This window comes from Theropithecus gelada, chromosome 20 (genome assembly GCF_003255815.1).
Source record: "Theropithecus gelada isolate Dixy chromosome 20, Tgel_1.0, whole genome shotgun sequence".
NCBI lineage: Eukaryota > Metazoa > Chordata > Mammalia > Primates > Cercopithecidae > Theropithecus > Theropithecus gelada.
The window spans coordinates 2,584,140-2,606,653 of record NC_037688.1 but is presented as its reverse complement, the minus strand read 5'-3'; positions in this window follow the sequence as shown (position 1 = coordinate 2,606,653).

Sequence of the window (22,514 nt, the reverse complement as noted above, 5' to 3'; positions counted from 1 at the left end):
AGGTGTAAAACTGCCAAATGAATACAAACATTACAATGAAGTTTCTCAGAAAGCTCCTTTCTAGGTTTTATCTAAGGATATTTCCTTTGTCACCATAGGCTTCAATGCGATCAAATGTATCCCTCCTCAGATACCCCAAACACAGTGTTACCAAACTGTTCCATGAAAAGAATCATGTAACACTGTGAGGTGAATTAACACATCACAAAGCAGGTTCTCAGAAAGCTGCTTTCTAATTTTTATATGAGGATATTTCCTTTGTCACTATAAGATTCAAAGTGCTCCAAAATATCCCATTGCAGATTCCAAGGAAACATACTGCTCAATGAAAAGAACAGTGTAACACTGTAAGATGAATTCACACATCACAAAGCAGTTTCTCAGAAACCTTCTTTCTGGTTTTTATCTGTTGATATTTCCTTTTTCACTATAAGCCTCAATATGCTCCCAAATATCCCTTTGCAGATTCCACAAAAATAGTGTCAACAAACTGCTCCATAAAAGCAAATATGTAACTCTGGGAGATGAATTCACATGTTGCAAAGCAGTTTCACAGAAAGTTTCTTTTGGGTTTTTGTCTGAGGATATTTCGTATGTTACCATAGGCTTCAATGCACTCTGAAATATCTTATTGCATAATCCAAGTAAACAGTATCAGCAAACTGCTCCACGAAACTAGTGGTGTAATTCTGTGAGATGAATTCACACATCACAAAGCATTTTTTCAGAAAGCTTCTTTCTAGTTTTTATCTGAGGATATTTCCATATTCACCATAAGTCTCAACTCGCTCCCAAATATCACTTTGTAGATAGCATGCAAACATTGTTAGTAAACTGTTCCATGAAAAGGAAGGTGTTACTCTGTGAGATGAATATACACATCACAAATAAGTTTCAGGGTAAGCTTCTTTCTAGTTTTTATCTGTTTGTATTTCATTGTCACCATAGGCTTCAAGGTGATTTAAATTATCCCCTCTCAGATTCCATAAAAACAGTGTAACCAAACTGCTTCATGAAAAGAATCATGTAACACTGTGAGATAAATTCACAAATCATAAAACAGTTTCTCAGAAAGCTTCTTTCTAGTTTTTATCTGAGGGAATGTCCTTTGTCCCCATACGCTTCAATGCAATCCAAAATATCCCTTCTCAGATTCCCCAAAAACAGTGCTGCAAAATGGCTCATGAAAGAATCAAGTAACTCTGTGAGATGAATTCACAAACCACAAAGCAATTTCTAGAACGAAATCACAAAGCAAAACTAGAAAGAAAGTTTCTTTCTTGTTGTTATCTGAAGATATTTCCTTTTTCACCGTCGACCTCGATGTGCTTCCGAATATCCCTTTGTAGATTCCACAAAAACAGTGTTAGCAAAATGCTCCATGAAAAAAACGGTGTAAATCTATGAGGTGAATTCACACAACACAAAGCTGTTTCTCAGAAAGCTTCTTTTTGGTTTTTGTCTGAGGGTATTTCCTTTGTCAATATAGGCTTTAACATGCTCCCAAATATCCTATTTTAGATTCCATGAAAACAATGTTACCAAACTGCTCCAAGAAAAGAATCAAGTAAATCTGTGAGATGAATTCACACATCCCAAAGCAGTTTCTCAGAAAGCTGCTTTCTATTTTTTAACTGAGGATATTTCGTTTGTCACCAGAGGCTTCAATGCTATTCAAAATAATCCTTCTCAGATTCCCCAAAGAGTGATACCAAACTACTCTATGAAAAGAGGAGTGTGACTCTGTGAGATGAATTCACACATCACATAGCTGTTTCTTAGATAGGTACTTTCCATTTTTTATCTGAGGATATTTCCTTTTTCACAATATTCCCCAATGTACTCCCGAATATACCATTGCAGATTCCTTGAAAAAAAGTGTTAGCAAACTTATCAATGAAGTGAACGGCATAACTCGGTAAGATGAATTCACACATCACAAAGCAGTTTCACATTAAGCTTCTTTTTGATTTTTTTCTGAGGTTATTTCCTTCGTCATCATTGGCTTCAATGCACTCCAAAATATCCTATTGCAGATGCCACAAAAATAGTGTATCAAGGTACTCAATTAAATGAACGGGTAACTCTATATGATGAATTCACACATAACAGAGAAGTTTCTCAGATAGATTCTTTGTAGATTTTATCTGAGGATATTTCCTTTTTCACTATAGGCTTCAATGCACTCCAAAATATCCTATTGCAGATTCCACAAAAATAGTGTATCAAGGTACTCAATTAAATGAACGGGTAACTCTATGAGATAAATTCACACATCCAAAGCAGTTTCTCACAAAGCTTCTTTTGGTTTTAATCTGAGGATATTTCCTTTGTCACCATAGGCTTCATTGCACTCCCAAATATCCTAATGCAGATTCCACGAAAACGGTGTTAGCAGACTGCTTAATGAGAAGAATGGTGTAACTGTGTGGGATGAATTAACCTATCACAAAGCAGTTACTCAGAAAGCTTCTCAAGTTTTTGACTGAGGATATTTCCTTTGTCACCTGAAGCTTCATTGCGCAAAGAAATATCCCATTGCAGATTCGAAGAAAACAGTGTGAAAAAACTGCTCATTAGCAGAACAGTGTAACTCTGTGACATGCATTCACACATCACAATGCAGCTTCTCAGATACCTTCTTTCTGGTTTTTGTCTGAGGATATTTCCTTTTTCACCATAGGCCTCAATGCGCTCCCAAATATCACTTTGCAGATTCCACAAAAACAGTGTTAGCAAATGGCTTCATGAAGAGAAAGGTGTAATTCCATGAGATGAATTAACACATCACAAAGAAGTTTCTCAGAACACTTCCTTCTAGTTTTTATCTGAGGATATTTCCTTTGTCCCCATAGACTTCAATGCACTCCCAAATATCCTAAAACAGATTGCACGAGACAGTGTTAGCAGACTGCTCAATAAAATGTACGGTGTAACTCTATTAGATGAATTTACCCGTCACAAAGCAGTTTCTCAGAAAGCTTCTGTCTAGTTTTGATCTCAGGATATTTCCTTTGACACCAAAAGCTTCATTGCGCTAAGAAATATCCCATTGCAGATTCCAAGAAATCAGTGTTAGCAAACTGATCAATGAAAAGAACAGTATAACTCTTTGAGATGAACTCACACTTCACAATGCAGTTTCTAAGAAAGCTTCTTTCTAGTTTTTATCTGAGTATATTTCCTTTTTCACCATAGGCCTCAAAGTGCTTGCAAATATCACTTTGCATATTCCACAAAAACAGTGTTAGCAAATAGCTTCATGAAGAGAAAGGTGTAACTCTGTGAGATGAATTCATGCATCACAAAGAAGTTTCTCAGAAAGTTTCTTTCTAGTTTTTTTCTGAGGATATTTCCTTTGTCACCATAAGCTTCATTGCAGTAAAAAATATCCCATTGCAGATTCCAAGAAAACAGCGTTAGCAAACTCATCAATGAAAAGAACAGTGTAACTGTGAGATGCATTCACACATCACAATGCAGTTTCTCAGAAAGCTTCCTTCTATTTGTTATCTGAGGATATTTCTTTTGTCACCTTAGGCCTCAATGCACACCCAAATATCCCTTTTCAGATTCCATGAAAACAATGTTAGCTAACTGCTTCATGAAGAGAAAGATATAACTCTGTGAGGTGAATTCACACATCACAACGAAGTTTCTCACAAAACTTCTTTCCAGTTTTATCTGAGTATAATTCCTTGCCACCATAGACTTCAACGCATTCCAAAATATCGCTTCTCTGATTCCCCAAAAACAGTACTAACAAAGTGATATATGAAAGGAATCGTGTAACTCTGTGAGATGAATTCACACATTCAAAGCAGTTTCACAGAATGCTTCTTTCTAGTTTTTATCTGAGGATATTTCCACTGTCATTGCAGGCTTCAATGTGCTCCCAAGTATCCTAATGCAGATTCCAGGAAAACAGTGTGAGCAGACTGCTCAATGAAAAGAATGGTGTAACTCTGTGAGATGAATTAACCCATCACAAAGCAGTTTCTCAGAAAGCTTCTTTCTAGTTTTTAACTGAGGTTATTTCCTTTTTCACCATAGGCCTCAATGTGCTCCCAAACATCACTTTGCAGATTCCACAAAAACAGAGTTAGCAAACTGCTTCATGAGGAGAAATGTGTAACTCTGTGAGATGAATTCACACATCACAAAGAAGTTGGTCAGAAAGCTTCTTTCTAGTTGTTATGTGAAGATATTTCCTTAGTCAGCATAGGCTTCAATGCGATCCAAAATATTCCTTCAAAGATTCCCCAAAACCAGTTGTAACAAACTGCTCCATGGAAGGAATGTGTAACTCTGTGAGATGAAGTCACACATCAGAAAGTAGTTTCTCGGAAACCTTCTTTCTAGTTTGTCTCTGAGGATATTTCCTTTGTCACCATAATCTTCAATACACTGTGAAATATCCCTTTTCAGATTCCAAGAAAACAGTGTTAGCAAACTTCTCAATAAAAAGAACTCTGTAACTCTGTGAGATGTATTCACACATCACAAAGCAGTTTCTCAGAATGTCTCTTTTTTTTTTATCTGAGGATATTTGCTTTGTCACTGTAGGCTTCAACGCGCTCCCAAATATCCTAATACAAATTCCATGAAAGCAATGTTACCAGACTACTCATTGAAAAGAACACTGTAACTCTGTGAGATGAATTAACCCATCATGAGCAGTTTCTCAGAAAGCTTCTTTTTTGTTTTTATCTGAGGATATTTCCACTGTCACCATAAGCTTCATTGTGCTAAGAAATATCCCCTTGTAGATTCCAGGAAAACAGTGTCAGCAAACTGACTAATGAAAAGAACAGTGTAACTCTGTGAGATGCTTTCACACATCACAACACAGTTTCTCAGAAACCTTCTTTCTAGTTTTTCTCTGAGGATATTTTCTTTTTCACAATAGGCCTCAATGCATTCCCAAATATCCCTTTGCAGATTCCATGAAAACAGTGTTAGCAAACTACTTCATGAAGAGAAAGTTGTAACTCTGTGAGATGAATTCACACATCACAAAGAAGTTTCTCAGAATGCTCCATTCTAATTTTTATTTGAGGATATTTCCTTTGTCAGCATAGGCTTCAATACGATCCAAAATATCCCTTCTCTAATTTCCCCAAAACAGTGTTAACAAATTGCTCCATGAAAGGAAAGTGTAACTCTGTGAGATGAATTTGCACATCAGATAGCAGTTTCTCAGACACCTTCTTTCTAGTTTGTCTCTGAGGATATTTCCTTTGTCACCATAAGCTTCAATACACTGTGAAATATCCCTCTTCAGATTCCAAGAAAACAGTGTTAGCAGACTTCTGAATGAAAAGAACAGTGTAACTCTGTGAGATGTATTCACACATCACAATGCAGTTTCTCAGATACCTTCTTTCTGGTTTTTGTCTGAGGATATTTCCTTTGTCACCATAGGCCTCAATGCACTCCCAAATATCCCTTTGCAGATTCCACGAAAACAGTGTTAGCAAACGGCTTCATAAAGAGAAAGTTGTAATTCCATGCGTTGAACTAATCCCAACACAAAGAAGTTTCTCAGAACGCTTCTTTCTAGTTTTTATCTGAGGATATTTGCTTTGTCAGTGTAGGCTTCAATGCAATCCAAAATATCCCGTTTCAGATTCCCCAAACATATTGTTAAAAAACTGCTCCATGATAGAAAAGTGTAACTCTGTGAGATGTATTCGTACATCACAAAACAGTTTCTCAGAAGGCTTCTTGGTTTTTATCATAGGATATTTCCTTTTCCACCATAGGATTCAATACCCTCCCAAACATACTATTGCATTTTCCACAGAAACAGTGTTAGGAAACTGCTGTATGCGAAGAATTGTGTAACACTGTGAGGTGGATTCAAACATCCAAAGCAGTTTCTCAGAAAGATTCTTTTTGGGTATTACCTGACGATGTTTCCTTTGTCACGATAGGCTCCCAAATATCCTAATGCCCTAATGCAGATTCCACAGAAACAGTGTAAGCAGACTGCTCAATGAAAAGAATGGTGTAATTCTGTGGGATGAATTAACCCATCACAAACCAGTTTCTCAGTAAGCTTCTTTCTAGTTTATCTCTGAGGATATTTCCTTTGTCACAGTAAGCTTTAATGCACTCCAAAATATCCCTTTGCAGATTCCAAGAAAATAGTGTTAGCAGACTGCTCAATAAAAAGAACACTGTAACTCTGTGAGATGAATTAACCCATCACAAAGCAGTTTCTCAGAAAGCTTCTCAAGTTTTTTTCTGAGGATATATCCTCTGTCACCATAAGCTTCATTGAGCAAAGAAATATCCCATTGCAGATTCCAAGAAAACAGTGATAGCAAACTGCTCAATGAGAAGAACAGTGTAACTCTATGAGATACATTCACACATCACAATGCAGTTTTTCAGATACCTTCTTTCTGGTTTTTATCTGAGGATATTTCCTTTTCACCATAGGCCTCAGTGAGTTCCCAAATATCCCTTTGTAGATTCCACAAAAACAGTGTTAGCAAATGGCTTCATGAAGAGAAAGGTGTAACTCTGTGAGATGAATTCACACATCAAAAATGTCTCTTAGAAAGCTTCTTTCCAGGTTTTATTGGAGTATATTTCCTTGTCACCATAGGCTTCAATGCTATCTAAAATATTCCTTCTCAGACTCCCCAAAAACAGTGTTAACAAAGTGATGTATGAAAGGAATCGTGTAACTCTGTGAGATGAATTCACACATTCAAAGCAGTTTCACAGAAAGCTTCTTTCTAGTTTTTATCTGAGGATATTTCCACTGTCATTGCAGGCTTCAATGTGCTCCCAAGTATCCTAATGCAGATTCCAGGAAAACAGTGTGAGCAGACTGCTCAACGAAAAGAATGGTGTAACTGTGAGATGAATTAACCCATCACAAAGCAGTTTCTCAGAAAGCTTCTTTCTAGTTTTTATCTGAGGTTATTTCCTTTTTCACCATAGGCCTCAATGTGCTCCCAAACATCACTTTGTATATTCAATGAAAACAGTGTTAGCAAACTGCTTCATGAAGAGAAATGTGTAACTCTGTGAGATGAATTCACACATCACAAAGAAGTTCGTCAGAAAGCGTTGTAGTTGTGATTTGAGGATATTTCCTTGGACAGCATAGGCTTCAATGGGATCCAAAATATCACTTCAAAGATTCCCCAAAACCAGTTGTAACAAACTGCTCCATGAAAGAAATGTGTAACTCTGTAACTTTCTGAGATGTATTTACACATCACAAAGCAGTTTCTCAGAAGGTTTCTTCTTTCTCTCTCTCTAAGGATATTAGTTTTGTCACCATAGTCTTCTATGTGATCCAAAATATCCCTTCTCAGTTTCTACATAAACAGTGCTAGCAAAGTGATCCAAGAAAAGAATCGTGTAATGCTGTGAGATGAATTCATCTATCCAGAGCAGTTTCTCTGAAATCTTCCTTTTGCTATTTATCTGAGGATATTTCCCTTGTCACCATAGGCTTCAATGTACTCCGAAATATCCTAATGCAGTATCCCTGAAAACAGTGTTAGGAGACTGCTCATCATAGAGAACAGTGTAACTCTGTGAGATGAATTAACCCATCACAGAGCAGTTTCTCAGAAAGCATCTTTCTAGTTTTTTTCTGAGGATATTTCCTTTTGTCACCATTAGCTTTAATATGCTCCAAAATATCGCTTTGCATATTCCAAGAAAACAGTGTTAGCAGACTGCTCAATAAAAAGAACACTGTAACTCTCAGAAAGCTTGTTTTTGGTTATTATCTGAGGATATTTCCTATGTCACCATAGGCTTCAATGCGCTCCCAATATCTCTTTGCATATTCCACGAAAACAGTGTTAGTAAACTACTCCAAGAAAACAGAGAGAGCTGTAACTCTGTGATATGAAGCAGTTTCTCAGAAGGATTCTTTTTCTTTTTTATCTGAGGATATTTCGTTTGTTCCTATAGGCTTAATTGTGCTCCCAAACATCCTATTGCAGTTTTCACAAAAACAGTGTTAGCCGACTACTATGTGTAAAGAACAGTGTAACTCTATGAGAAGAACTCCCACATCGCAAAGCAGTTTCTCAGAAAGATTCTTTCTAGTTTTTATCTGATGATATTTCCTTTTTCACTATAGGACTCATAGTGCTGCCAAATATACTTTGGCAGATTTCACAAAAACAGTGTTAGCAAACTGTTCCATGAAAGGAAAGGTATAACTCTGTGAGATTAATTCACACATCACAAAGAACTTTCTCTTAAAGCTTCTATACAGCTTTTATCTGAGGATATTTAGTTAGTCAAGATAGGCTTCAGTGCGAGCAAAAATATCCCTTCTCAGATTCCCTAAAAACAGTGCTAATAAAGTGATCCATGAAAAGAATTGTGTAACTCTGAGAGATGAATTCACACATCACAAAGCAGTTTCTCAGAAAGTTTCTTTTTGGTTTTTATCTGAGGATATTTCCTTTGTCACCATAGGGTTCAACGTGCTCCCAAATATCCTAATGCAGATTCCACGAAAACAGTGTTAGCAAACTGCTCCATGAAAAGAAAGGTGTAATTCTGTGAGATGAATTCACACATTACAAAGAACTTTCCCAGAAAGGTTCTTTCTAGTTTTTATATGAGGATATTTCCTTGTCACCATAGGCTTCAAAGCAATACAAAATATCCCTTCTCTGATTCTCAAAAAACAGTGCCAACAAAGTGATCCATAAAAAGAATCATGTAACTCCGTGAGATGAATTCATACATGCAAAGCAGTTTCCCAGAAAGCTTCTTATTGCTATTTATCTGAGGATATTTCCTTTGTCACCATAGGCTTCTATGCGCTCCCAAATATCCTAACACAGATTCCATGAAAACAGTGTTACCAGATTGCTCATTGAAAAGAACAGTGTAACTCTGTGAGATGACTTAATGCATCATGAGCAGTTTCTCAGAAAGCTTCTTTTTACTTTTATCTGAGGATATTTCTCCTGTTATCGTAAGTTTCATTGTGCTAAGAAATATCCCATTGCAGACTCCAAGAAAACAGTGTTAGCAAACTGATCAATGAAAAGAACAGTGTAACTCTGTGAGATGCATTCACACATCACAATGCAGTTTCTCAGAAAGCTTCTTTCTAGTTTTTCTCTGAGGATATTTCCTTTTTCACCATAGGTCTCAATGCGTTCCCAAATATCACTTTGCAGATTCCACGAAAACAGTGTTAGCAAATTCCACGAAAACAGTGTTAGCTTCATGAAGAGAGAAGTGTAACTCTGTGAGATGAATTCACACATCACAAAGAAGTTTCTCAGAAGCCTCCTTTCTAGTTTTTATTTGAGGATATTTTCTTTGTCAGTGTAGACTTCAATGCGATCCAAAATATCCCTTCTCAAATTCCCCCAAAACTGTGGTAACAAACTGCTCCATGAAAGGACAATGTAACTCTGTGAGATGCATTCACACATCACAATGCAGTTTCTCAGATACTTTCTTTCTAGTTTGTCTCTGAGGATATTTCCTATGTCACCATAAGCTTCAATGCCCTCTGAATTATCCCTTTGCAGAATCCAAGAAAACAGTGTTAGCAGATTGCCCAATAAAAAGAACACTCTGACTCTGTGAGATGTATTCACACATCACAAAGCAGTTACTCAGAAGGTTTGGTTTTTATCTGAGGATATTTCCTTGACTCCATAGGCTTCAAGGAACTCCCCAATATCCTAAAACGGATTGCACGAAACAGTGTTAGCAGACTGCTCAATGAAAAGAATGGTGTAACTCTATGAGATGAATTAACCCATCACACAGCAGTTTCTCAGAAAGCTTCTGTCTAGTTTTGATCTGAGGATATTTCCTTTGATACCATAAGCATCATTGTGCTAAGAAATATCCCATTGCAGATTCCAAGAAAACAGTGTTAGCAAACTGATCAATGAAAAGAACAGTGTAACCCTGTGAGATGAACTCACACATCACAAAGCAGTTTCTCAGAAAGCTTCTTTCTAGTTTTTAACCGAGGATATTTCCTTTTTCAACATAGGCCTCAATGAGCTAACAAATATTCCTTTGCAGATTCCACGAAAACAGTGTTAGCAAATGACTTCATGAGTAGAAAGGTATAACTCTATGAGATGAATTCACACAGCACAAAGAAGTTTCTCAGAAAAATTCTTTCTAGTTTTTATCTGAGGATATTTCCTTTGTCACCATAAGCTTCATTGTGCTAAGAAATACCCCATTGCAGATTCCAAGAAAACAGTGTAAAAAACTGCTCAATGAAAAGAACAGTGTAACTCTGTGAGAGTCATTCACACATCACAATGCAGTTTCTCACAAAGCATCCTTCTATATTTTAACTGAGTATGTTTCTTTTGTCACCTTAGGCCTCAATGCACTCCCAAACATCCCTTTACAGATTCCATGAAAACAGTGTTAGCAAACTTCTTCCTGAAGAGAAAGGTGAAATACTGTGAGATGAACTCACACACCCAAAGAAGTTTCTCAGAAAGCTTCTTTCCAGTTTTTATTCGAGCACATTTCCTTGTCACCATAGACTTCAATGCACTCTGAAATATCCCTTAGCAGATTCCAAGAAAACAGTGTTAGCAGACTACTCAATGAAAAGAACACTGTAACTATTTGAGATTTATTCACAGATCACAAAGCAGTTTCTGAGAAGGCTTCTTTTTGTTACCTGAGGATATTTGCTTTGTCACCATAGGCTTCCATAAGCTCCCAAACATCCTATAGCAGTTTCCACGAAAACAGTTTTAGTAGACTTCTGTATGAAAAGAACAGTGTAGCTCTGTGACATGAACTTACACACCACAAAGCAGAGTCTCAGAAAGGTTTTTTCTAGTTTTTATCTGAGGATATTCCCTTTTACACTGTTGGCCTCAAAGTGCTGCCACATATCCCTTGGCAGATCCCACGAAAACAGTGTTAGCAAACTACTCCATGAAAAGAAAGGTGTAACTCTGTGAGATGAATTAACTCATGATAAAGCGTTTTCTCAGATAGCTTCTTTCGAGTTTTTATCTGAGGATATTTCCTTTTCCACCATAGGTTTCAATGCACTCCCAAATATACCTTCTCAGACACCACAAAGCCAGTGATGCCAAAGTGCTCCCTAAACAGAAACGTTTAACTCTATGAGACGAATTCACATATCACAAAGCAGCTTCTCAGAAAGCTTCTTTTGGGTTTTTATCTGAGGATATTTCCTATGTCACCATAGGCTTTAATGAGATCCCAAATATCTTATTGCAGATTCTTCAAAAACAGTGTTATCAAACTGATCAATGAAAAGAACTGTGTAACTCTGTGAAATCAATTCACATATCACAAACTACTTTCTCAGAACACTTCTTTCTAGTTTAATTCTGAGGATATTTCCCTTGTCACCCTTGGCTTCAATGCAATCGAAAATATGCCTTCTCAGTTTCCAAAAAAAAAGTGCTACCAAACTGCTACATCGTTTAACTCTGTGAGATTAATTCAACAATCACAAGGCAGTTTCTCAGAAAATTTCTTTCTAGTTTTTGAACGAGGATACTTCCTGTGTCACCCTAAGCTTCAATGCGCTCCAAAATATCTCATTGCAGATTCCATGAAAACGTTGTTAATAAACTGCTCCATGAAAAGAATGGTGTAAATCTGTGAGATCAATTCACACATCACTAAGCAGTCTCTCAGAAAGCTTCTTTTTGGTTATTATCTGAGGATATTTCCTATGTCACCATAGGCTTCAATGAGCTCCCATTATCCCTTTGCAAATTCCATGAAAACAGTGTTAGCAAACTACTCCAAGAAAAGAGAGCTGTACCTTTGTGAGGTGAATTCACACATCACAAAGAAATTTCCCAGAAAGTGTCTTTCTTGTTTTTATCTGATGATATTTCCACTGTCACCAGTGGCGTCAATGCATTCCAAAATATCCCTTCTCAGATTCCTCCAAAACAGTGCTACCAAACTGCTCCATAAAAAGAATTGTGTAACTCTGTGAAATGAATTCACAAATCAGAAAGCAGTTTCTCAGAAACCTTCTTTCTGGTTTTTCTCTGAGGATATTTCCTTCATCACAATAAGTTTCAATGCGCTCTTTAATACTCCATTGCAGATTCCAGGAATCTGAAATATCCCATTGCAGATTCCAGGAATCTGAAATATCCCATTGCAGATTCCAAAGAAACAGTGTTAGCATACAGCTCAATTAAAGTGTAAACTGTGAGATGAATTCACACATCACAAAGGAGTTTTTCAGAAAGCGTCGTTTTGTTTTTTATCTGAGGATATTTCCTTTGTCACCATAGGCTTCAAAGTGCTCCCAAATATCCTATTGCAGATTCCACAAAAACAGTCTTATCATACTACTCAATGTAAAGAATGGTGTAACTCTGTGAGGTGAATTCACAGATCACAAAGTAGTTTCTCAGAAAGCTCCTTTCTGGTTTTTTTTTTTTTCTGATGACATTTCTCTTTTCACTATAGTCCTCAAAGCACTCCCATATATCCCTTTGCAGATTCCATGAAAACAATGTTAGGAAACTGATTCATGAAAAGGACTGTGTTACTTTCTGAGATGAATTCACACATTACAAAGAACTTTCTCAGAAATCTTCCTTCTAGGTTTTATCTGAGGATATTTCCTTTGTCACTATATTCGTGAATGTGCGCCCATATATGAGATTATAGATTAAATGAGAAAAGTGTTAGCAAACTTCTCAATGAAAAGAACGGTATAACTCTGTGAGATGAATTCATATATCACAAAACATTTTCTCAGAAAGCTTTTTTTTGGTTTTTATCTGAGGATATTTGCTTTGCCACCATAATCTTCAATGTGCTCCAATATATCCCACTGCAGATTCCAAGAAAACAGTGTCAACAAACTGCTGAGTGAAAAGTACAATGTAACCCCATAAAATGAATTCACACCTCACAAAGCAGTTTCTCAGAAAGCTTCTTTCTAGTTTTTATCTGAAGATATTTCCTTTTTCACCATAGATCTCAACTCACTCCCAAATATCACTTTGTAGATAGCACACAAACATTGTTAGCAAACTGTTCCATGAAAAGAAAGGTGTTACACTGTGAGATGAATAAACACATCACAAAGAAGTTTCTGAGAAAGCTGCTTTCTAGTTTTTATCTGTTTAATATTTCTTTGTCACCATAGGCTTCAACGTGATACAAAATATCCCTTCTCAGATTCCCCAAAAACAGTGCAACCAAAGTGCTCCATGAAAAGAATCATGTAACTCTGTGAGATAAATTCACAAGTCATAAAGCAGTGTCTCAGAAAGCTTCTTTCTAGTTTTAATCTGAAGATGTTTCCTTTGTCACTATAGGCTTCAATGCAATCCAAAATATCCCTTCTCAGAGTCCCCAAATCAGTGCTACAAAACAGCTCCATGAAAAGAATCAAGTAACTCTGTGAGATGAATTCAGAAATCACAAAGCAGATTCTCAGAAAGCATCTTTCTAGTTTTTATCTGAAGATATTTCCTTTTTCACCCTCAGCCTCAACACACTCCCGAATATCCCTTTGTATATTCCACAAGTATAGTGTTAGCAAAGTGTTCCATGAAAAGAAAGGTGTAAATCTTTGAGGTGAATTCACACAACACAAAGCTGTTTCTCAAAAAGCTTCTTTTTGGTTTTTGCCTGAGGTTATTTCCTTTGTCAATATGGGCTTTAACGCACTCCCAAATATCCTATTTTAGATTCTACGAAAACAGTGTTAGCAAACTGCTCCAAGAAAACAATCAAGTAAAGTCTGTGAGATGAATTAAAACATTACAAAACAGTTTCTCAGAGAGCTTTTTTCTAGTTTTTACCTGAGGATATTTCCCTTGTCACCAAAGGCTTCAATGCTATTCAAAATATCCCTTCTCAGATTCCCCAAAAACAGTGCTACCAAACTGCTCTGTGAAAAGAGGGGTTTAACTCTGTGAGATGAATTCACATACCACAAAGCAGTTTCTCAGAAAGCTTCTTTCTAGTATTTATCTGAGGATATTTCCTTTTTCACCATAGGCCTCAAAACATTCCCAAATATCTCTTTGCAGATTCCACAAAAGCAGCATTAGCAAACTGCTCCATGAAAAGCAAGGTGCAATTCTCTGAGATGAATTCATACATCACAAAGAAGTTTCTCAGAAAGCTTCTTCTAGTTTTTATCAGAGGATATTTCCTGTGTCACCCTAAGCTTCACTGCAATTCAAAACATCAATTCTCAGATTCCCCAAAAACAGTTCTACCAAAATGCTCCATGAAAAGAATTGTGTAACTCTGTGTGATGAATTCACAAATCACAAAATAGTTTCTCAGAAAGTTTCTTTAGAGTTTTTGTCTGAGGATATTTTCTTTGTCACCAAAAGCTTCAATGATCTCTGATACATCCCATTGTAAATTCCAAGAATAAAGTGTGAGAAAACTGCTCAATCAAAAGAAGAGTGTAACTCTGTGAGATGAATTCTCACATCACAAAGCAGCTTATCAGAAAGCTTCTTTTTGGTTCTTATCTCAGGATATTTCCTTTGTCACCATAGGCTTCAATGCACTCCCATATATCCCTTTGAAGATTCCACAAAACAGTGTTTCCAAACTGTCCCTAGAAAAGAATCGTGTAACTCTGTGAGATGAATTCACATATCACAAAACAGTTTCTCAGAAAGCTTCTTTCTATTACTTATCCGAGGATATTTTCTTTGTCACCATAGGCTTGAATATAATTCAAAGTATCCGTTCTCAGATTCCCCAGAAAGAGTGCAATCAAACTTCTCCATGAAAAGAAAGGTGTAACACTGTGAGATGAATTCATGCATCACAAAGAAGTTCCTCAGAAAGCTTCTGTATAGATTATATCTGAGGATATTTCCTTTGTCACCATAGGCTTCAAAGTGATGCAAAATATCCCTTCTCAGATTCCCCAAAAACAGTGCTACCACACTGATCCATGAAAAGAAAAGTATAACTCTGTGAGATGAATTCACAAGTCACAAAGCAGTTTCTCAGAAAGCTTCTTTCTAGTTTTTGTCTGAGGATATTTCCTTTGTCACCATAAGCTTTAGTATGCTCTGAAATAACCCATTGCAGATTCCAAGAATACAGTGTGAGCAAACTGCTCAATGAAAAGAACAGTGTATCCCTGTGAGATGAATTCACGCATCACAAAGCAGCTTATTGGATAGCTTCTTTTTCGTTTTTATCTCAGGATATTTCCATTGTCACCTTAGGCTTAAATGTGATCTAAAATATCCCATCTCAGATTCCCCAAAAACATTGCTAGCATATTGCTACATGAAAAGAGTCGTGAAACTTGGTGAGATGAATTAACACATGACAATGCTGTTTCTCAGAATTCTTTTTTCTAGTTTTTATATGAGGATATTTCCTTTGTCACTATAAGCTTCAATGTGCTCCAAAATATCCCAGTGCGGATTCCAAGAATACACTGTGAGCAAACTGCTCATTTAAAAGAACAGTGTAAATCTGTGAGATGAATTCCCACATCATAAAGCAGTGTCTCAGAAACTTCTTTCTAGTTTTTATCTGAGGATATTTCCTTATTCACTATAGGCCTCAATGCACTCCCAAATGTACCTTTGCAGACTCTACAAAAGCAGTGTTAGCAAACTGCTCCATGAATAGAAAGTTGAAACTCTGTGACATGAAAAAACACATCACAAAGAACTTTGTCAGAAAGCTTCTTTCTAGCTTTTATCTGAGTATATTTCCTTTGTTACTATATGCGTCAATACGATGCAAAACATCCCTTCTCAAACTCCCCAAAATCAGTGGTACCAAACTGATCCATGAAAAGAATCGTGTATCTCTCTAACAATAATTTACAAAATCCAAAGCAGTTTCTCAAGAAAATTCTTTCTAGTTTTTATATGAGGATATTTCCATTTTCACCATATGCTTCAAAGGCCTCCAAAATATCCCATTGAAGATTAAAAAAAAAAACAGTGATAGCAAACTGATCAATGAAAAGAACAGTGTTATTCTGTGAGACGAATTCATACATCATAAAGCGGTTTCTTAGATAGTGTCTTCCTATTTATTTTCTGAAGATGTTTCCTTTGTCACCATAAGCCTCAAAGCACTCCCAAAGATCCCTTTTCAGATTCCACGAAAAGAGTGTTAGCAAACTGCTCCATGAAAACAGATGTGTAACTCTGTGAGATGAATTCACACATCACAAAGAATTTTCTCGGAAAGTTTCTTTCTAGCTTTTATCTGAGGATATTTCCTTTTCACTATAGGCCTCAATATGCTCCCAAATGTCCCTTAGCAGATTCCACAAAAACAGTGTTAGCAAACTGCTCCATGAAAGGAAAAGTGCAGCTCTGTTAGATGAATTCACACATCACAAAGAACTTTCTCAGAAAGCTTCTTTCTAGTTTTTATATGAGGATATTGGTTTGTCACCATAGACTTCAATGTGTTCCAAAATATCTCTTCTCAGGTTCCCCAAAAACAGTGCTACCAAACTAAACAATGTAAAAGATCGTTTAACTCTGTGAGAGGAATTAAAGCGTCACAAAGGAGTTTCTCAGAAATCTTCCTTCTGGTTTTTATATGAGTATATTTCCTTTGTCACCATAAGCTCCAATGTGCTCTGAAATATCCTATTGCAGATTCCAAGAAAACAGTGTTAGCCAACTGCTCAATGAAAAGAACAGTTTAACTCTGTGAGATGAATTCACACATCACAAATCAATTTCTCAGAAAACGTCTTTTTGGTTTTTATCTCAGGATATTTCCTTTGTCACCATAGGCTTCAATATGATCCCAAATTTCCCATTGCAGATACCACGAAAACAGTGTTAACAAACTGCTCAGTGAAAACAACAGTGTATCTCTGTGAGATGAATTCACACATCACAAAGTAGTTCCTCAGAAAACTTCTTTCTGGTTTTTATCTGTTGATATTTCACTTTTCTCCATAAGCCTCAAGGCGCTCCCAAAGATCACTTAGCAGATTCCATGAAAGCAGTGTTAGTAAACTGCTCAATGAAAAGAACAATGTAACTCTGTGAGATAAATTCACACGTCACAAAGAACATTCTCAGAAAGCTTCTTTCTGGTTTTTATCTATTGATATTTCCCTTTTCACCATAAGCCTCAAGGCACTCCCAAAGATCCTTTTGCAGATTCCTTGAAAGCAGTGTTAGTAAACTGCTCAATGCAAAGAACAATGTAACTCTGTGAGATGAATTCACACATCATGAAGCCGTTTCACAGAAAGCTTCTTTCAGGCTTCTATCTGTGGATATTTCGTTTGCCACCATAGGCTTCAATGAGATCCAATATATCCCTTCTCAGTTTCCCTAAAAACGGTGCTACCCAACTGATCCATGAGAACAATCGGGTAACACTGTGAGTTGAATTAGCACATCACAAACAGTTTCTCAGAAAGCTTATTTTTGGTTTCTATATGAGGATATTTCCTTTGTGAACATAGTCTTCAATGTGCTGCCAAAAATCCCTTTTCACATTCTCTGAATACAGTGTGAGCAAACTGCTCAATGAAAAGAATGATGTAACACTGTAAGATGAATTCACACATCACAAAACAGTTTTTTGGAAAGATTCTTCCTAGTTTTTATCTGAGGATATTTTCTTTTTCACTATAGGCCTCAATTTGTTCCCAAATATCCCTGTGCAGATTAAACAAAAACAGTGTTAGTAAAGTGCTGCATGAAAGAAAAGTTGTAAATCTGTAAGATGAATTCACACATCACAAACAACTTTCTCAGAAAGCTTCTTTCTAATTTTCATCTGAGGATATTTCCTTTGTCATCTTAGACTTCAATGCAATCCAAAATATCCATTCTCAGACTCCCCAAAAACAGTGCTACCAAACTATTCCATGAAAAGAACGGTGTAACTCTGGGAGATGAACTCAAGCATCACAAAGCTGTCTCTCAGAAATATTCTTTCTAGTTTTTATCTGAGCATATTTCCTTTTTCACTGTAGACCTCAATACGCTCACAAATATCCCTTTGCAGATTCCAGGGAAACAGTGTTTCCAAGGTGCTCCATTAAAGCAAAGGTGTAACTGTGTGGGATATATTAACACATCAGAAAGTACTTTCTCAGAAAGCTTCTTTCTAGTTTTTATCTGAAGTTATTTCCTTTGTCACCATAGACTTCAATATGATACAATACATCCCTTCTCATATTCCCCAAAAACACTGCTATCAAAATGGTGATTGAAAGAGATCATGTAACACTTTGAGGTGAATTAGCACATCACACAGCAGTGTCTCAGAACACGTCTTTCTAGTTTTTATATGAGGATATTTCCTTTGTCACCATAAGCTTCAATGCCCTCTGAAGTATCCCATTGCAGATTCCAAGAAAAGAGTATTCACAAACTGCTCAATGAAAAGAACAGTGTATCTCTGTGAGATTAATTCACACATTACCAAGCAGTTTCTCAGAAAGCTTCTTTCTAGTTTTTATCTGAAGATATTTCCTTTTTCACCTCAGGCCTCAATGCACTCCCAAATATCCCTTTGAAGAACCCAGTTAAACAGTGTTAGCAAACTACTGTATGAAAAGAAAGGTGTAACTCTTTGAGATGAATTAACACATCATAAAGAACTTTTTCAGAAACCTTCTTTCTAGTTTTTACTTGAGGATATTTCTTTTGTCACCATAAGTTTCAATGCAATCCAAAATATTCCTTCTCAGATTACCCAAAAACAGTGCTACCAAACTGATTCTTGGAAAGGATTGTGTAACCCTGTTAGATGAATTAACACATCACAAATCAGTTTCTCAGAAGGTATTTTTTCTAGTTTTTATATGGTGGTATTTCCTTTGTCACCAAAAGCTTCAATGCACTATGAAATATACCATTGAAGATTCCAAGAAAACTGTGTTAGCAAACTGCTCAATGAAAACAGCAGTGTAACCCTGTGAGATGGACTCCCTCATCACAAAGCAGTTTCTCTGAAAACTTCTTTTTGGTTTTAGCTGGGGATATTTCCTTTGTCATCATAGGCTTCAATGCGCTCCAAAATATCCTATTACAGATTCCATGAAAACAGTGTGAGCAAACTTCTCAATGAAAAGAACAGTGTATCTCTTTGATAGGAATTTGCACATCACAAAGGAGTTTCTCAGAAAGACTCATTCTAATTTTTATCTGACAATATTTTATTTTTCACTATAGTCCTCAATGTGCTCCCACATATCCCTTTTCTAATTCAACGAAAACAGTGTTAGCAAACTGCTCCATGAAAAGAAAGGTGTAACTCTGTGAGATGAATTCACACATCACGAAGAACTTTCACAGAAAGCTACTTTCTAATTTTTATCTGGTGGTATTTCCTTTGTCAACTTGTGGTTCAATGCAGTCCAGAATATCCCTTCTCAGATTCACCAAAAACAGCTCTACCAAACTGCTCTATGAAAAATATCATGTAACTGTGTATGATGAATTAACACATAGTATTTGTATGAGGATATATCCTTTGTGATCATAAATGTCAATGCACTCCAAATGTCAATGCACTCCAAATATCAATGCACTGCAATCAGATTGCAGATTCCAAGACAACAGTGTAAACAAACTGTTCAATGCAAAGAACAGTGTAACTCTGTTAGCTGAATTCACACACTATGAAGCAATTTCTCTGAAATCTTTCTAGTTTTTATCTGAGGATATTTCCTTTTTCACCATTGGCCTCATTGCCCTCCCATTACAAATTCCATGAAAACAGTGTTTGCAAATTCCACCATTTAAAGAATCATGTAACTCTGTGAGATAAATTTCCGCATAACAAAGAAGTTTCTCAGAAGACTTCTTTCTGGTTTTTCTCCGAGGATATTTTCTTTGTTACCCTAGGCTTCAATACAATCCAAAATATGCCTTCTCAGATTCCCCAAAAACAGTGCTACCAAACTGCTCAATGAATAGAATGGTGTAATTCGGTGAGTTGAATTCACACATCATAAAACTGTTTATCAGAAAGCTTCTTTCTAGTTTTTATCTGAGGATATTTTCTTTTTCACCATTTGCCTCAAGGTGCTAGTGAATATCCCATGGCAGATTCCACAAAAATAGTGTTAGCAAACTTCTCAATGAAAAGAAGAGTGTAACTCTGTGAGATGAATTCACACATCACAAAGAGGTTTCTTTGAAATTTTCTTTCTATATTTTATCTGTGGATATATTCTTTGTTACCATAGGCTTCAATGTGATACAAAATATCCCTTCTCAGATTCCCTAAAAACAGTGCTACCAAACTGATCCATATCCATGAAAAGAAAGGTGTAACTCTGTGAAATGAACTCACAAATCACAAAGCAGTTTCTCAGAAAGGTTCTTTCTAGTTTTTTTCTGAGGATATTTTCTTTTTCACCATTTACCTCAAGGCTCTAGTGACTATCCCTTTGCAGATTCCATGAAAACAGTGTTAGCAAACGGCTCCATGAAAAGAAATGTGTAAATCTGTGAGATAAATTCACAGATCACAAAGCAGTTTCTCAGAAAGGTTCTTTTTGGTTTATGTCTGAGGATATTTCTTTGTCACCATAAGCTTCAATGTGCTCTGAAATATCCCATTGCAGATTCTAAGAAAACAGTGTTAGCAAACTGCTCAAGGACATGAACAGTGTAACTCTGTGAGATGAATTCACACTTCATAAAGTAGTTTATCAGAGAGCTTCTTTCTAGTTTTTATCTGAGGTATTTAATTTGGCACCAGGCTTCAATGCAATCCCAAATATCCCTTCTCACATTCCCTGAAAGCAGTGCTACGAAACTGCTCCATGAAGAGAATCGTGTAACGCTGTGACAGAAATTCAAAAATCATAAAGCAGTTTCTCAGAAACCTTCTTTCTAGTTTTTATATGAGATTATTTCCTTTATCACCATAAGCATCAATGCACTCTGAAATATCCCATTGCAGATCCCAAAAAAAACAGTTTTAGGATACTTCTCAAGGAATACAACAGTGTAACTGTGTGAGATGAATTCACACATAGCAAATTAGTTTCTCATAAAGCTTCCTTTTTATTTTTATGTAAGGATATTTCCCTTGTCACCATAGGTTTCAATGCCCTCCCAAATATCTCTTTGTAGATTCCATGAAAAGAATGTTAGCAAACTGCTCCATGAAAAGAAATGTGTAACTCTGTAAGATGAATTCACATATCACAATGCTGCTTCTCACAAACTTTATTTCTAGTTTTATCTGAGGATATAAGCATTTTCAACATATTCCTGAAGGCGCTCTCGAATATCCCTTTGCAGAATAATCAAAAAAACTGTTAGCAAACTTCTCAATGAAAAGAATGGTGTAACTCTATGAGAAGAATTCACACATCACAAAGCCATTTCACAGAAAGCTTCTTTTTGGCTTTTATCTGAGGAAAGTTCCTTTGTCACCATAGACCTCAATGGGCTCGTGAATATCCCTTTGCAGATTCCAGGAAAACAGTGTTAGCAATCTCCTCCATGAAAAGAAAGGTGTAAATCTGTGAGATGAATTCACACACCACAAAGCAGTTTCTCAGAAAGCTTCTTTTGGGTTTTTCTCTGAGGATATTTACTTTATCACCCCAGGCTTCAATGCACTCCCAAATATCCTATCAGATTCCACGAAAAAACTGTTATCAAATTGCTCAATGAAAATAAGAGTGTATCTCTGTAAGATGAATTCACCCATCTGAAGTTAGTTTCTCAGAAAGCTTCTTTCCAGTTTTTATCTGAGGATACTTCCTTTCACACCATAGGCCTCAATGCACTCCCATATATCACTTTGCAGATACCACAAAAACAGTGTAAGAAAATTGCTCCATGACAAGAAAGGTGGAACTCTGAGATGAATTCACACATCACAAAGAAATTTCTCAGAAAGCTTCTTTCTTGTTTCCTTCAGAAGATATTTCCTTTGTCACCATAGGCTTCAAAGCAATCCAAAATATCCGTTCTCAAATACCCCAAAATCAGTGCTACCAAACTGCTCCATGAAAAGAATGGTGTAACAATGTGAGATGAACTCACAAATCAGAAAGGAGTTTCTCAGAAAACTTCTTTTTAGTTTTTATTTGAAGATATTTCCTTTTTCACCGTAGATCTCAATATGTTCCATAATTTCCCATCTCAGATTCCATGAAAAAAGTGTTAGGAAACTTCTCAATGAAAAAAACCTGGTAATTCTGTGAGATGAATTCACAAAGCACAAGGAAGTTTCTCAGAAAGTTTCTTTTTAGATTTTATGTGAGGATATTTCCTATGTCACCATCATCTTCAATGCGATGCAAATGATCCCTTCTCCGATTCTCCAAAAAGAGTGCTACCAAACTGCTCCATGAAAAGAATCATGTAACTCTGTGAGATATATTCACAAATCACAAAGCCGTTTGTCAGAAAGCTTCTTTCTAGTTTTTGTCTGAGGATATTTCCTTTTACACCATTTGCCTCAATGCACTTATGAATATTCCTTTGCAGATTCCATGAAAATAGTGTTAGTAAACTGCTCCATGGAAAGTAAGATGTGAATCTGTGAGA